We start from the raw sequence: 17,327 nt of genomic DNA on the forward strand, positions 1-17,327 counted from the left end.
GACAGCTACAAAATACAGACAATCAGCTCTAAAACACAAAACTTTGGCTACCCCCCCTACAAGAGAAAAGGAGAGGCGACAGAAAGAACAATGTGACATATTGAGCCACACTACCTTTTTTCTCTTGTTTTGTTAATCCTCACCCAAGGATATTTTTCCATTGAATTTTAGGGAGAGTGGAAGGGAGGGGAGAGACAGAGAGAGAGAAACATCGGTTTGTGAGACATCGGTTGGTTGCCTCCTGCACAAGTCCCGACTGGAGCCAGGGATCGGGCCTGCAAATGAGGTACATGTCCTTGACAGGAATCGAACCTGGGACCCTTCAGTCCCCGGGCCACCACTCTATCCACTGAGCCAAACCATCCAGGGCTAAACCTGGCTATTTTCTTAACCAAACTGCATGACTCAATCAATGTATGATCTGAGCCTATTGTTCGCTTATCTATAAAATCAATAGTGGAGGGATGGTCAAATTCCACTATTACTTTACTTGTATTTGCTATAGAAGACAGGAAAGAAAGCCATAGTAAGCCTGGACTCCAAAGTGTCAGCTCTCAGAAAGTCACTAACAGCTTTTGGAAAACCACTGGGGCAACTATTATGGTGGTTTTACAAAAAGGGAATGGAGCCTTGTTATAATAATGTAACCCCTCTAACTTATGAAATAATTATTGTATGAAATGTTTGCTGTATGGAAACCCCCAATACTCTGTAACTTCCAAAATTAATGAACACCCCACTATCTTAATGTAAAAGCTCTGAGCCCTTAAAGTGTAAACGCCCTGCTCCCAGCATAAGGCACACCATCTGGCCCACACTGATAAGGACACAAGTTGTTTACCACGGTCTATATAACCCTGAGACAGTCTTCAGTTGAGGTCTCCTGCCCGATAAGAGGAGGACTCCACGTCGCTCCGAGAGACAACCCCTGATAGCTCTGCTGTGTGAGCCTGAACCAACTGCGGCCGCCTGCCTGCCTCTGTTTTCATCGTCTGTCCTTCAGTGTGCATCGCCCAGTGGCCTTTGCCGGAGCCCAGGACCCACTAGGAATAGTTAAATAAACCCTGTGTGACTGCATACTAATTCTGTCTTGTGTGTCATGTGTTCCGGTTCGGCTCAGCTATCTAGACATTGAAGTATCAGAGGATAGGCCGTTATTGCTGACTCCTGGTCACCTGCATTTGTCCCACTAAGTCTAGACAGATAATCAATTAATTGGGGCATAATTGGGACAAGCCTTCCTACATTCAAGTGGCACGCAGCCCAGTGCTCTGCTTTGTTTTATGTTGAAGGTGGTGTGGGATGCAGCACCTCTAGCAGGGATAGATCTGGGTTATGAGACTCCAAAAACAGCACAGTCCCTGGCCCCCAGCTCATACTTTATGGGAGGCCACACACCAACAGTTAACTGAATATACTGTGAACCCAAATAAAAGCATCTCCTTGCTTCCAAGTCTGACAAGATGCCTCAGACTCATTTTAGATAATTCCTGCCTAGACCCGGAATCAGCCATTCCCTAAGGTGCCCCAATTACTTTTATTGGGAAAGACCCCTTTGACTGTGTGCCCTTCTGATGACTTAAGAGGGCTCCTACTGGAAGATGCTCAAATGTAATGGGCTGAACACACAAGTATGTGTAAATTCATCAGTTATATTAATACTAACATGCCCTCTCTGGTCATCTCTGGAGGCTGGCAGGCACCAACTCATGTTCTGAAACTTGATAATCAAATGAGAGAAAAAGCACTCAAACTGCCTTTCCTATATAGAAGCTATTTCAGAGTAACCAAGTAGTTGATAAGGCAAAGTTCTCTACAGAAGAATCATAGATAAGAAATAATAAAAGGAAATCACAGAATTAGAAAACTGTCCTACTGCTGTCTAATGAAAAAATCTGAGCAAGAAACATCAACTGCTACTAAACCATTAAGTGAAAGGTTGGATGGGAAACATGACAAAGGGACTGGTGATGATACCTGACCCCACTGACCAATCTTCGAATCACCAAAAGTAGGGCAACCAGACAAGATGGGTCTGCTGATATGATGCAGACGGGACCACACCAGCCTAAGAGACATTAGTTACAAAAGGAAAGCTGAAGCTAATCAAGCCTCTAAGACTCAGATCTAATTACCAGTCTAAAGACACAGAACATGCTGAATGACACAAAAAATGCGATCACTTAAATCCAGAATGAGGGAGATTCTACAGTACAAATTATACAATTTCTTCAACAAATAAATTATACGAAAAAAAGGAGTAACATAGGACCATCAGCTGGATCCAGATTCAAAAAATCAACTGTAAAAAGGTATTTTTGAAACAACTGAGGATAATTTTACATAGAGCAATTATTAGATTATTTTAACTTATGGTAATTTTGTTGGGTGTGATTGAGGTTATTTTTAAAGTCCTCATTTATTTGAGATACATATGGAATATTTACAGATAAAATTATATGACATGTAGAATGTATTTTAAAATATTTCAGGAAAAGCAGAGAGAGGACAGATGAAATGAATGGCAGGATGCTAATAACTGAAGTAGGTGATGGGTATGTGGAGATTCATTGTTTTATTTTCTTTACTTTTATGCATATTTGAAAAAATCCATGAAAAATGTTGGGGGAAAAAAGATACAACCCTTATGCATGAATAATTGTTGCAATGTTATTTAAATGGTTAAAATATACAAATAACCTAAATCTCTATCTATTGGAAATAAGGTAGGTCAATCATAACATGCATAAAAAGGAGTATCACGAGGCAAAAGAAATGACTATATTTTAATATTTTAAAAATTCCAAAAACTTTTTATATTGAGTAAAACAAAGCAAACATACTGTAATTCTAATGTGGTACATGCAAAAGAAAAACCCAGAAAGATGCTCACCAAGGTGTGGGCACCTCTGGTAGTCACATATTAAGCAAGTTATTTTCATCACTGACTGTTGGGAACTTCTTAAAAAGACTTTCACTCAAATAATTTTTTAGGGAGGAGAGGGAGGTAAACATTTATTTTTAGTTTCCCAAATTTAAAAAGGGGTTGAAAATTCAATTCTTATGGTGCTTAAGTGGCATAAAATATTGAAAGCAATTATCACAAGATCTGGTATATAACTAGACATTCAAAACATGTTAAAGCTCTTCTTTTTATTTTTTTACTACATTTGTAAGCCGTATTAAACCACTCACTTCTTTAAAAAAATAAACAAAACAGCCCTGGCTGGGTAGCTCAGTTGGCTAGTATTGTCCCACTATACCAAGGTTGCAGGTTTGATCCACAGTCAGGGCATATACGAGAATCAACCAATGAATGCATAAATAAGTGGAACAACAAATCGATGTTTCTTTCTCTCTCTCTCTCTCCTCCTTCTTCTCTCCCACCCTCCCTCTCTCTAAAATCAATAAATAAAATTTAAAAACACTCACTCCTTTGAGTCCAAAACATACATACTTTCCTTCTCTTCCTTCATTTAGTTGATACCTAATACATGTTTTATTTTAAAGTTTAAAACAGAATTCAGTCTTCATTAATATATCCCTGTGTTTCTTTTGAAACAGATCTCTTGAAAGTATGGTATTATCAGTTTCCTTATATTGTCTTTTCATAATAACTTCCCATTCCTCCCCCTCTGACAATCACTAATGCAATTATAATCCTTACTAAGACTGCTTTGTTAGTGAAGGGGATAGGAAGACGCAACACATTCCTTCATGTCAAAAGACTTCCATTCTAGCCCTGGCAACAAATGAATGTTACTCTCTCACATCTCTCTCTCCCTACCTCCCTCTCTCCCTCTCCCTCTCCCTCTCCCTCTCCCTCCCCCACTCCCTCTCCCTCTCCCTCCCTCCCTCCCTCTCTCTCTCTCCCTCTCCCTCTCCCTCTCCCTCCCTCCCTCCCTCCCTCTCTCTCTCTCTCTCCCTCTCTCCCTCTCTCCCTCTCTCCCTCTCTCCCTCTCTCCCTCCTCCCTCCCTTCCTCTCTCTAAACATATCCTCAGATGAAAATTTGTTTGTTTTGTTCATCCTCACCCGAGGATATTTTCCACTGATTTTTTTTTAGACAGAGTAGAAGGGAGGAGGAGAGAGAGAAACATCGATGCGAGAGAGACACATGGATTGGTTGCCTCCCACACACAGCTGGACCAGGGCCAGGACGGAGCCTGCAATAGAGGTACATGCCCTTGACCGGAATCAAACCTGGGACCCTTCAGTCTGCAGGCCAACGCTCGATCCACTGAGCCAAACCAGCTAGGGCCTCAGGTAAAATTTTTTTAAAAAGAGATCTCCATTCTACCATGGGGCACAGCTACCACCTATAGGATTATGACTGAATGCCTCTACTCAGAATCCCACCCAGGCAGAAGGTTAGGGCAGCTCTGGAGCACTTCCATTGGCCTCAGATGTCCTCAGGTGGCCTCGGGTGGCCTCAGTTGGCCTTGAATAACCTCAGGTGGTCTCAGATGGCCTCAGATGGTCTCAGGTGGCCTCGAGTAGCCTCAGGTGGTTCTCAGGTGGCCTCAGATGGCCTCAGGTGGCCTTGGAGAGCTGGGCCCCTGCCATCCCAGCAGAACATCAGGACTGGCACTGGGACTGGGAGGGTGCAAGAGCCCCTCCTCCCAGACACAGGGCACAGCAGGAAAGGGGGCTGTTCCTTCCTTTGTAAGGAAACGGCTTCTGGGTGGGGGTTTCATACTCGGTGGAGCCATTCCCTCACTGCAATCTCTTCTAAGTCAGCTCTTGACACAAGGGTTTGTGGACAAAAAAAAGAAAACAAATAGTTAAAGAAAAAAAAGATCTCCATACTAAAGGTTTGAAATACATAAAGAGCATGCTTCAACTCCACATGTACCATCACGCTTTAGTGAGGATAAAGAAGCCTTTTCCCTCTTGGAATAATCCTCTTTCTACATAAAGCAGAAACCAAATCAAACAGCCAGAGCTGGATTACTCCCACTGCACTGTTAATCAACTCTGAGCATTTGGCTGCAGCATGTTTCACAATCTTCTATCTCAAGTCTCAGGCAACAACAAAATAAAATTTAGCAATTACCATTGGAAGATAAATTTAAATATGAAGTATATTAAGTCATTAAGATAAGCTAAATTCAAACCAATGTTTGCTCATTTAGCTGGCAAACTTATCAAAACAGTCTTTATCAAAACAGTGCAGTAACAGATTTTCTACAGATTTATTTAAAATCTTTTTAGCCCTGGCTGGTGTGGCACAGTGATTAGTGTCCGCCTGCACACCAGAGGGTCTTGGGTTATATTCCTGGTCAAGGGCACATTCCTGGGTTGCAGGTTCATTCCCTGCCCCAGGTTGGAGGCAGTGCCAGAGGGAACCAATTGATATGTCTTTCTCACATAGATGTTTCCCACTCTCTTCCTCTCCCCTGTTTTTCTCTGTCCCCTTCCCCCTCCTTTCCACTCCTCTAAATATCAAAGGGAAAAATACCCTCATTCCTCAGTTGAGGATTTAAAAAAGAATCTTTTTAGAGCAACTAGTTGAAAATTTATGGGGAAAAAAGTGAGGCTGAAGCAGTTGAATATGCCTAGTGGAGCCTTGATCCTACATGCAATATTGCTTGGGTATCATCCATATTTTCAAAATGTAAAGTTACTTGTTGCCATAATTCCCAGAGAAAAATTAAGGAATCACTGTAAATCACTAATTACTGGTGATCCCCTTAATCTCAGATATACAACTGTGCACTTACCAAAAGTGCTGCTTTATGCTATAAACCCAACTTCTACTTCTTCATGTAGCAGACCATACAGATAATACATCATCTTTATCATATCCTGACCTATATCTTCTCAGAGCAGTTGTAGAGGGAAATTTTTAAATTTCTGTTTAAAAACCAATATATGCATACTGTGGAAAATTTAGGAAATACAAGAACAAAGGAAGAAAACCTATCAGCTATTATTTCAGAATATGGATTAAAACCATTAAAATTTTTATGTTATCTCTTCCCAGATCATTTTTCCTACACATTTATATGTAGCTAAGATCTTGCTGTATATAAATTTTGCACCAGCCTTATCATTTTACATTATTCCATTGGCATTTCCCCATGTCACAGAAAACTCTTTATAAACTATAGTTGCTGCAGAGTATACCATCTTCTGGATAAACATATAGAAATACATAGAAATTTTTATATTTTACTAGAGGCCCAATGCACGAATTCGGGCACGGGTGGGGTCCCTTGGCCAGGCCGGCGATCAGGGCCATCTCGCCCAGTCCCGATTGGGGCCAATCTGGGCCGGCTGAGCAGGGGGAGGGACTGTGGGAGGTTGGCTGTGGGGGCACATTGACCACCAGGGAGCAGCTCCTGCACTGAGCATCTGTCCCAATGGTCAGTGCATGTCACAGCTACCAGTTGGTCATCCAGCTGTCCAGTTGTAACAGTCACTTAGGCTTTTATATATATATAGATTGAATTTTAGAGAGAGAGGAAGGGGGTGGGGGGAGAGAGACAGAAACATCGATGTAAGAGCAACACATCAATCACACACACCCACCAGAGATCGAGGCCACAACCCCAGCGTGTGCACTGAGCAGAATCGAACAGGCAAGCTTTCAGTGCACAGGACGATGCCCAACCAACTAAGCCACACCAACTAGGGCACTTACATATCCTATCTAATAAAAAAGTAATATGCAAACTAACCATCACTCCATTGTACCCATAAGCCACACCCACCAGCCAATCAGGAGGGAATATGCAAACAAACCCAACCAAGATGGCTGCAGCCACAGAGAGCAGGAGGGAGGCTTGGGTTTCCCTGGCAATGGAGGAAGCCAAGCTTTCCGCCTGCCCATGCCGGCCCAGGCCTCCACTCAATGCTACAAAGTTTCAATTATAGAAGATAAAAAAAGCCCAACAGAACGGCAGCAGCCACGGAGCTGGAGGAAGCAGGAGGCTAGGGTTGCCCGCGGCAATGAAGAAAGCCAAGCTTCTGTAGCCCTGGCCTGCTTTGGCCTCCGCTTAAGGCTACAAAGTTTCAATTATAGAAGATACATAAATCCCAACAGAAATGGCTGCCACCATGGAGCGAGCAGAAGGCTTGGCTCCACTCCAGGCTACAAAGTTTCAATTGTAGAAGATAAATAAATCCCAGATACCAGGGCCTCTGCTTGGGTCGCCGGGGGCGTGGCCGGCCTGCAAACCACCACAGGCCCCTCACCCAGGCCACCCCACACCCCAAGGGAACCCCCACCCTGATCCAGGGCACCCTTCAGAGCAAACCAGCTGGCCCCCACCCATGCACCAGTCCTCTATCCTATCTAATAAAAGAGTAATATGCAGATTGACCATCACTCCAACACACAAGATGGCTGCCCCCATGTGGGCAAAGATGGATGCCCCCATGTGGACACAAGATGGCCACCACAAGATGGCCAGCAGGGGAGGGCAGTTGTGAGGAACCAGGCCTGCAAGGGAGGGCAGTTGTGGGCAATCAGGCCAGCAGGGGAGGACAGTTGGGAGGGACCAGGCCTGCAGGGGAGGGCAGTTAGGGGTGACCCGGCCGGCAGAGGAGGGAAGTTGGGGGTGACTGGGTCTGCAGGGAAGGGCAGTTGGGGGCAATCTGGCCAGCAGGGGAGGGCAGTTGGGAGGGACCAGGCCTACAAGGAAGGGCTGTTGGGGGCGATCAAGCCTGCAGGGGAGGGCAGTTAGGGGTAACCAGGCCTGCAGGGGAGGGCAGTTAGGGGTGACCAGGCCTGCAGGGGAGGGCAGTTAGGGGTGACCAGTCCTGCAGGGGAAGGCAGTTAGGGGCAAACAGGCTGGCAGTGGAGCAGTTAGGCATCAATCAGGCTGGCAGGGGAGTGGTTAGAGGGTGATCAGGCTGGCAGGCAAAAGTGGTTAGGGGCAATCAGGAAGGCAAGCAGGCGAGCAGTTGGGAGCCAGCCGTCCTGGATTGTGAGAGGGATGTCCGACTGCCCGTTTAGGCAGTCGGACATCCCTCGAGGGGTCCCAGATTGGAGAGGGACAAAACATAACATAAATTGGATCCTGGTGTATCTTTCATTTTAAAGATAATATTGCAGATTTACTTTATTTTATCTGCTGCTCCACTATAATCAAGCTATTTCCTTCAGATCTTTGCACCTACAGTCATTTCTCCCCCTCCCAGAAGGACCTTTTGTTCTCAGTATGAAATAAATGTTTTCTTTCTAAACTTGGTTCTAAGGCAGGGGTGGGCAAACTTTTTGACTCGAGGGCCACAATGGGTTCTTAAACTGGACCGGAGGGCCGGAACAAAAGCATGGATGGAGTGTTTGTGTGAACTAATATAAATTCAAAGTAAACATCATTACATAAAAGGGTACGGTCTTTTTTTTTTATTATTCATTTCAAACAATTTAACAAGAAGAATGTAAACACTAATTATTATAATTTGAAACTTCAAAAAATGGAGGAATCATAGCACAATAACATACACCTTATATTGAAGATGGCAAAGGCAAAATAAAATTGCCTAACAAAGGAAAGGTACAAAAGCCTTTCAAATTAAACTTAAATATAATAAAATAATTTAAAACTAAAACAAATAGAAAAGAACAAAATGTGTAAACAGTAAATTAAACATTTTCTTTAGTGCAACTTCCAAATTATGCCCGGGACATAGATGTAGATGGCAATGTAGACTGGGTTGAAAGGTTTTTGGTCTTTAAAACATCAACTTCAGTGGGAACAGTGTTGTTGGTCTCCTTTCTAGCTAATGCTCTGATACTGTGCTCTCCAGGGGCGTGTCTCCCTACATCACCACGATAATGTGTCTACGCGTTCCCAGGGTGATGTCGGGGGATGCGTCCGAGGGCATTACAAGGAGCCTCTGGAAGATTGAGAGGTTGTTCCTTCTACTGAATGGGCGGATATAATCCGCCCATTCAGAAGAAGGAGCTGCGGCCGTGTTTTTCCCGACGTTGCCATGTTAACACTGCTGCTGGTGAAGGAGCGGAGGGGAGAGCAAGAGAACCCTCCGCTCTTTTGGCTCCGCGGGCCGGATAGAACAGCCGAACGGGCCGGATCTGGCCCGCGGGCCGTAGTTTGCCCACGGCTGTTCTAAGGTCATCAACATTGCTCATCTGGTTGTCAGAATGCTAGTCCACCTAAAATCCTTACACTGGGTTTTCCTTCTTCGCCTATAGACACCAAGCCACTTCCCCGTCACTGTTACAACACCACTCTTCTTCCCAACTTCTGCTGAAGTTTTTATTCTTTCCACTGAAAATTTAAACTCACTATCCACCACTATTAGCCCAGCGGGAAATCCAAGACTTGTTTTATTTTTTTACCATACTCCCCAAACACAATGATTACCGAGCAGCGAGTTATCTCTATCAGCAGAGTCTGACTGAACAAGAGAACTAAAGGCCTGGAGGTTCCCATCCAAGTCCAATCCAATGCCATGTGCCCTAGAGAACATTACTTAACCTTAAAGAGTCTCAGGGCTAACCTCGGGGAAGTGGGATAAGATTTAAAAGTAATGTACACATCCCAGCTGGCGTGGCTCAGTGGTTGAGTATCCACCTATGGACCAGGAGGTCATGGTCCAATTCCCGGTCAGGGCATATGCCCTGGTTACGGGTTCAATCCTCAGTAAGGGGTGTGCAGGAGGCAGCCAATTAAAGATTCTCTCTCATCATTAATGCTTCTATCTCTCCTTCTCCCTTCCTCTCTGAAATCAATAAAAATATATCTTTTAAATAATTAAAAATAAAAGTAGTGCACATAGAAGCATACTATTATTTCTGACACAGGAGATCAAATATTTTGATGATATTCAGATAGTTCCTTTTCTGCAATTTCTGTCACCATTTAATCATTTTGGCAAAATACATAAAGCAAACACTTCTAGTTCACTTTGACTTCACTCAAGCAACATCATCCTCCTCTTTTCATACCGTGTCCACCAGGTGAGTAGCTCCCTACTCAAATCCTTTCCAATTCTTGCTCATATGTATTCACTTTTGTTCTTCACTATGATCAGCTTTATGCTCATTTGAGTGCAATTTCTTCCAATACTGAAAACCTTTTACGGTGCTCACAGCTCACTGACACAACTCATCAAATTGTGTGCACACTTTGAAACTTCTCCCTCACTACAGCCTGGTTGAAAATCAATTCCTAAAGCCTGGACACACTCTAACCGGTGGTTTTTATCGGAGGGAGGAGGTTAAATGCCCCAGTGGATCTGATCTGCCCCACCAGAGACGACTGCTTATTTGTTTCCAAAATAGTTTAGAAAGAAAGAAAGAAAGAAAAGTATATACCCTACAATCTACACTTGTAGACATTTTAATGCAGTCAGAGACCTGGGCCAGTAAACTTTCACCTCCTACCCTGCAAAGACACAGCCAAGTCCTTGAAAGGAGGCTGCCCGGCAACGAGACTGTTTACACACAACTGATGAATGAAGGAATAAGGGAAGGAACATGGGTTTTAACCCAAGCAGTCTGGTCCCAGAGTTCAAGCTCTTAACTTTTCCGTTATAAATCATCTACTTTACAGAGCCAAGGCCACCTTTGAAGAAACCAGGGGAAAGAAGGGTGTCAACTAGGAACTGAGATGACGCTCCAACACTACACTGGAGCCTGGGACCACCTGCTGGCAAGTTACAAAATACAACCGCTGCCCTGGCCGGTTTGGCTCAGTGGATAGAGCGTTGGCCTGGGGACTGGAGGGTCCCAGGTTCGATTCCGGCCAAGGGCACATGACCAGGTTGCAGGCTCGATCCCCAGTAGGGGGCATGCAGGAGGCATCCAATCAATGATTATCTCTCATCATTGATATTTCTCTCTCTCTCTTCCTCTTCCTTCCACCCTGAAATCAATAAAAATATATTTAAAAAACTAAAAAAAAAAACAAAATATAACCGCTGGAGCAGCAGAGGCCGGCTGTGACTTCAGAGGAGATGAAAGCAGTCGCCAAGGTAAGATTCTAGAACAGGGCTCCACAGATACCGAGGACTTCAGCTCGCCGTGGCCGGAGGTGCATCCCTGCCTAAGCAGGGTGTAACCAGTTTTGGAGATGGCAAAAGAAACAGATCCATTTCCCCTCAGAAAGGAAACAAGACTTCAGTCTATAAAAATAAATCCTCCTAGCAAGGTGTTTCAGGTTGTTTCTCTTCAGAGCAAAGAAAAAAGCTGATGAGTTCCAGGTGGCTTCCTGTTCTGCCACCTTCACCCTCTTCACTCTTCTTGCTCCTTTAGCAGCAGCAACAGCCCTGGGCAGGAAGCAAACGCCTTTCTAATACAAATAAAACCGACCTGCACAGACAACCACTTCTGAAGGCCCTACAGTATTCTTCGAAAAGAAAAAAAAAACTTTTTAAAATGTCAGTTGTATTATTTTGAAAAACCCAACAATAAAAAATTCCCCTATAAAGACCCCTTCTCTTAAAAGTAATCTTTTAATAGGTTGGCATATGCCATACCACATTTTTTTTCTTGGAATTCTAGTACCAAAAGGCCAGTGTTTGTGTGGGCATAATGCCACTCTTTCTGTATTTTGAAAATGTAAAGTATGAATCATTTATGGATTGATGTACAGAGAGAGTTAAAGCATAAATGATAAAGCATGTAACTCCCTACATACATCGGTCCGTATGTGATGCATATAATGTTTTCTCCAACTAAACTATGCTTAATAGTATTAAAAATCATAAAAGGTCCACCTATTGCCAGCTTTCCCAGTATGTACATGGTGGGGCAAAAATAGGTTTACAGTGTTGAGTACACAAAACAGAGTTTATTCTTGTATTATTATTTCTTAATCGTTACATTACTTACCGTGCGAACAACTGTAACTTTTGCCCACCCTGAATGCATGTTTCCACTGTGCACATACACACCCCATCCACCTGTGCTTTGGGGCCCTGTGAGCCGAAATTCTCAGGGTGGCCCTCGGAGCTGGGTTGTAGTGTGTAGTTAACCCCAAACAATCCTTCCTGTGCACAGCACTGGCTTTCACCCACTTCTCATGCTACTTCTCTCAAAGTAGCATGACTAAGCCAGAGGCTGATCCTGACTAACATATCCTAGGGAAGAAAAGGTTTGGCCCTAAGAAACATCTAGAAAAAGAAGAGAACAGGGAATCCAGCTCCTACAAATTAGAAAGTGGCCCAGATCCAGAGGAGGGCTGGAAATAGGGCCTGGAACTTTCTACTTCCTAATCCCCCTACCATGTCCTATTCTTCATTTCTTTAACAAATAGCTCCTCCCCTGATTTTAAAACTACTCCATTTGGGAATTATAGCAGAAGTAAAAGGCTCAAACTGGCTCTCAGAAAAATATAAGCAATGAATAAACATGAGGCTCAAGCTCACTAGTTTTAATTCCCACTGCCTTAGTTACAAGATACCCAGGAATGGTTTAGCGCAGAACAGGCAAGGTAAGTGCACACCTGAAGTGCTAAAGCAGCATATACTCTCTGTGTACGTCAACACATAAATGATTCAGACTTCAGATTTGTAAAATATAGAAAGAATGGCATTATACCTACAAAAGCACTGGCATTTTATGCTGAGACTCCAAAATCTAGTATAATCACTAAGGCTGGGGTTCTCAGTGAAAGGGGTTTGGGAAAGGTAGAAAAGCTCTCACTTGAGGACAGAAGTGAAAATCCAAGTAATACAGGGTCATCCGAAGACAAAGCAGTGAAACGAGGTGCACACACAGAGACAGTCCTGTGCCACGCACTGTGGAACACGGCCACTCCTCAGGTCCACCACTCCTGACCACAGGAGGCAGAGGTTCAATGGCGCTCATAAGTCCACCCAAAGCGAAGTACAAGAGCTGTCATGCAAACCCAGGCCTCTGATCCCAACCCCTGAGCCTCCCACTAGAGCCTGCAGCCTCTCAGCAATCTAAAATGCCACATTCTAAAGACGGGCAGAATTCCCCCAGTGGTCACACCTGAGCCACTTGCCCAAGCCACGCCTTTTTTTTTCTTTTTCAGGAAAACACATCCTCTTTACTCCATCCTTTTATCGCAAGGTTTTCTGAGGGCAGGGGAGAGGGGGCACCATTTTCTTGCACTGGCACATCTCCCTGGCCACAAGGAGTGGATGAAGGGTTTAAGGATTTCTTTAAGGGTTTGTGTTTGTTTTACTCCAAGCTGAAATAAGGGAGGTTCTTTCCTCTGGTAGTAAGCAATGGGTCATAGCAGGCGGACATGAATACAACACTAAACAGAAACCTTCGTCCAAGATCGTGGACACTGGCCACACAGAAGCAGAGCCCCCCCGCCACCCAATCCCCAGCACCTCACCATAATTTCAACCACCACCCTGGCCAGTGATCTGCCCCAATAATGTTCATTTCAGTTCAAACTGGTTTGAACTGAGTTCTTGTTCAATACAAAGTCCATCTTGTTCAATACAAAGTCCTAACCATGATCAGAAAGGTTAACAATCATTTTTCTTAAAAAGCCGATGGCTTTTTTTTTTTAATATTTGTTACGTTAGGCTGGAATCTTTTGAAGAACCAACTAAGATCACACACCTAACCCTCACTGCCCAACACAAACAAAACTGCCATCTACTTAACTTAGCATCTCCCATCTCAGCTCATGTAAGATGAGCTGACATGTAGGTTAATAGAAGCTGTGAAAGCACTTGGGAAAAGGAAAGGAACATTCCAAAATAATAGTTTATGATGGGTTTTTCCTCACAACTCTCTTGGGAGATAAATCAGTATTATTCTCACTGTGTAAAAAAAAAAAAAGTAAGCTAATGGAATTAAAGAACAACAAATGGAAAGACCCAACTTCTTTAATCCACCTCAAAGTGGACTTGATTGCAATATCAGGACTTTCTCCTCCAAACTGCTGATATATCCTTCTGTTAATATTTTATACACCACGGGCAAAGTTATTTTCAGCAATCACAAAAATAAAATTATTTACTTTGTATCCTCCTAACATTTGGTCTTATCTGAAAGGTTAAGAGCAGAAGAAGTACTCTTCAATGCTGCTTCTAGCAACAGAGATAGCTTTTGCCCATCCAAAAGGAAAAACGCCAAGAGAAATGCTAACGCCACACACCACTGATGGATGGGCAATCGGGCCCCTCAGACTCAGCCACTCAATCTTTCAGAACTTTCAGCACAGACACAGAGGGCATAAAGATATGTATGTTCAATGTAGTGATGCTTATAACCAAAACTAGGAATTGCCTAAATCAGCGATTTTCAACCTTTTTCATCTCCTGGTACACATAAACTAATTACTAAAATTCTGTGGCATACCAAAAAATACTATATTTCTTGCCAATCTGACAAAAAAATAGGTATAATTTTTATTCATTCACACCAGACAGCTATTGTGTGCTGGCTGCTGTCACTTCTTCTTTGACAATCTTAGGCAAAAGAGGTCAGTGCCCCTAACCTCTAATAGTCAAATATTGCATGTTTTAAAAATTCTTGTGGCACACCAGTGTGCCATGGAACACTGACTGAAAATCGCTGACCTAGATGTTGGCAACCAAGTATGAATAAAAAAAATAAAATGGCTAACTATTCACAGAAGAAAATAATACACTGAAACTGTACTAACTCATGGGGGTGTGGCCAGCCTGGGTGAGGGGCTGATGGCTGTTTGCAGGCTGACCACACACCCTCCCCCCCCCCCCCCCCCCCCCGGTAACCCAAGCTTCCAGCCCCTCCTTTTTTTTTCTTTTTTTCTTTTTTTTCAGCGCCTCCTTGAGCTGAGGCCAGGGCTGGCTAGAAGCAGGTATCTGGGATTTATTTATCTTCTATAATTGAAGCTTTGTATCCTTGAGCGGAGGCCAGGGCCGGCTGGAAGGAGGTATCTGGGATTTATTTATCTTCTATAATTGAAACTTTGTAGCCTGGAATGGAGGCCAGGGATGGCCAGGGCAGGCGGGAAGCTTAGCTTCCTCCAACACCGGAGGCAACCCAAGCCTCAAGCTCGCTCCAGCTCCATGGCTGCCATCTTTGTTGGGTTAATTTGCCTACTCGATCCTGATTGGCTGGTGGGTGTAGTGGAGTGACGGTCAATTTGCATGTTTCCTTTTTATTAGTGTAGATATTACCTCTACTAATGAGGCTTGCAACATGCTCCTTCATGGAACCACTGAGCCATCTCTCTTACCTTATCCAAAAAAGTCCTAATAGCCATCTCTTCCACAGAGCCTTTAAGGATGGTTAAACATAGAAATTCCTGCCCATCATCAAACCTGGCACAAAGCACTTCCTCCTCATCTGTCACCCCATCGATTTGGTACAAAATGGACAACCATCATTGCCCTACCCAAAAGCCCATGTAAAAAGCAGTTGTAACCTGATTATTCCTCCAGGCTGACCTCCCATTCTATATTTCAAGCCACTTTTACCCAGTTCTCTGGATTCTTTGCCATGCTCCTTGTCACAGGCTCTCCCTCTACCCAACCTGTTAAAAAGATAGCTCAATGAGGCCTACAAGCTTTTGGTTTTCTTTTCAACCTGGATGCCATCTGACAATGCCCCGCTTAGTCTAAAACTCGAGCTGGTGAGTTCTGTCTACAGGAAAAGTGCAGCTGAATAATTTGGATCTCACACTCGGTACTGTCTTGTTTCACACATTTTCCACGCTCTGCTTTTTTCCTTCCTGCAAAGTGTCAAGTATCTTGCTAACTCCAGGAAGACATTTTGCTGTTATTTGACTTTCTATATGCCTTTCACAATTGTTATAAAACCTTACAGCTGACCATTACTCCATTTCTACTGTAGGAAGCCCAGAGCCCAATGCAAACTTTATCACATTATTTTATTGTATGCTTATAAATTATTAGGTTGTCTTAAAACCTTTATGAATATAAATGTACCTAAGTAAGACTATTTTTAAACAGTTTTTTCTTTCTTCACAGTAGTTCCTCTTTGGAATAACTATGAAATACACACTTACCTCCTGCTATACAAACAGACATAGGAGACACATCTCAAAAATATATGGAGTCAAATCATAAATAAAGAAGAAATAGTGAAATTATTAAATCACCCTTTGGCAGCCAACACAATAATAGCTATCTCAGGCAAGAATCATCAATGGATGCTAAAACTAGTAGGTGAAAATTTGATGACAAACAGGATATTTACATAGTCTCAAAATATCTCCTCACAAGATACCTATTAATCATAAAAGGAAAAAATAGCAACTTTTTGAAACCACCTGGCAAACACCTCTTGCACCAGGTAGGACAAGAGGTGCACTGTAATGATACACTAAGGACAGAACATCACCTCTGCAGTATGCCTGCCAAAAATGCACAGCCTTTAATAACCATGAGAAACACCAAACAAGCTCAAACTGAAGGGCAATACGAAATAAATGGCCTGTACTCTTCAAAAGTATTAAGTCAAGAAAGACAAGGAAATGCAGATGATGAACTGCTCTGGATTAAAGGAAGACTATACAGATGAGAACTAAATGCAACCTGTGATCTTGTGTTGGATCATGGACCAGAAAGAAGTTATTTTCCTTTCGCTATAATGGGCATTAGTAGAAGAATAGGTGAAATGTGAATAAGGTTTATGGACTAGATGTTATACTCTATCAATCCTAATACTGATTTAGGTAACTGTACTAAGATTACATAAGTGAATGCCCTTGTTTTTATCATTATATCAGTTTCAAGTGTACAACATAATGATTCAATATTTGTTTGTATTGCAAAATGATCACCACAGGAAGTCTGTCTACTTCACATCCATCACCATACATAGTGACAGAAGTTTTTTTCTTGTAATGGGAACTTTTAAGATATACTCTGAGCAACTTTCAAGTATACAATCCAGTATTACTATCTATAGTCTCCATACTGTACATCACATTCCTGTGACATATTATAACTGAAAGTTTGCACCGTTTGACCACCCTTCATCTATTTTTCCCACTCCCAACCCCACCCCGGACAACCACCAATCTGTTCTCTGCATCTATGAACTTGGTATATGGAAGGGGTTTTGGTATTTTTTTAGAGTCCACATATAAGGGAGATCAGACAGCATTTGCCCTTGTCTTATTTCACTTAGTATAAAGCCTTCAAGGCCCATCCATGTTGTCACAAGTGGCACGATTTCATCCTTTTTTATGGCCAAGTAATATTTCATTGAATATATTCATATATTTTCTTTATCCATTCATCCACTGATGGATAGATACTTAGGTTTTATTTCCAATTCTTGGCTTTTGTAAATAGTGCTTCTTTTCACTGCTTTTTGAAAGTTTCTTGTAGGTCTAATATTTTCCAAAAATAGAAAATTTTATAAGTACATATGGTCATGATTCCACTAGGACCAGTCAAAGCACTG

General features: G+C 42.9%; 1 protein-coding gene across 3 annotated transcripts in view; it reads right to left on the reverse strand.

Moving 5' to 3' along the window:
- The window catches only part of CLASP1 (cytoplasmic linker associated protein 1), a 273,357-nt gene that overhangs the window by 205,180 nt on the left and 50,850 nt on the right, over window positions 1–17,327 (reverse strand). The window lies entirely within an intron of this gene.

Source organism: Plecotus auritus (assembly GCF_963455305.1).
Source record: "Plecotus auritus genome assembly, chromosome: 5".
Classification (NCBI taxonomy): Eukaryota; Metazoa; Chordata; class Mammalia; order Chiroptera; family Vespertilionidae; genus Plecotus; species Plecotus auritus.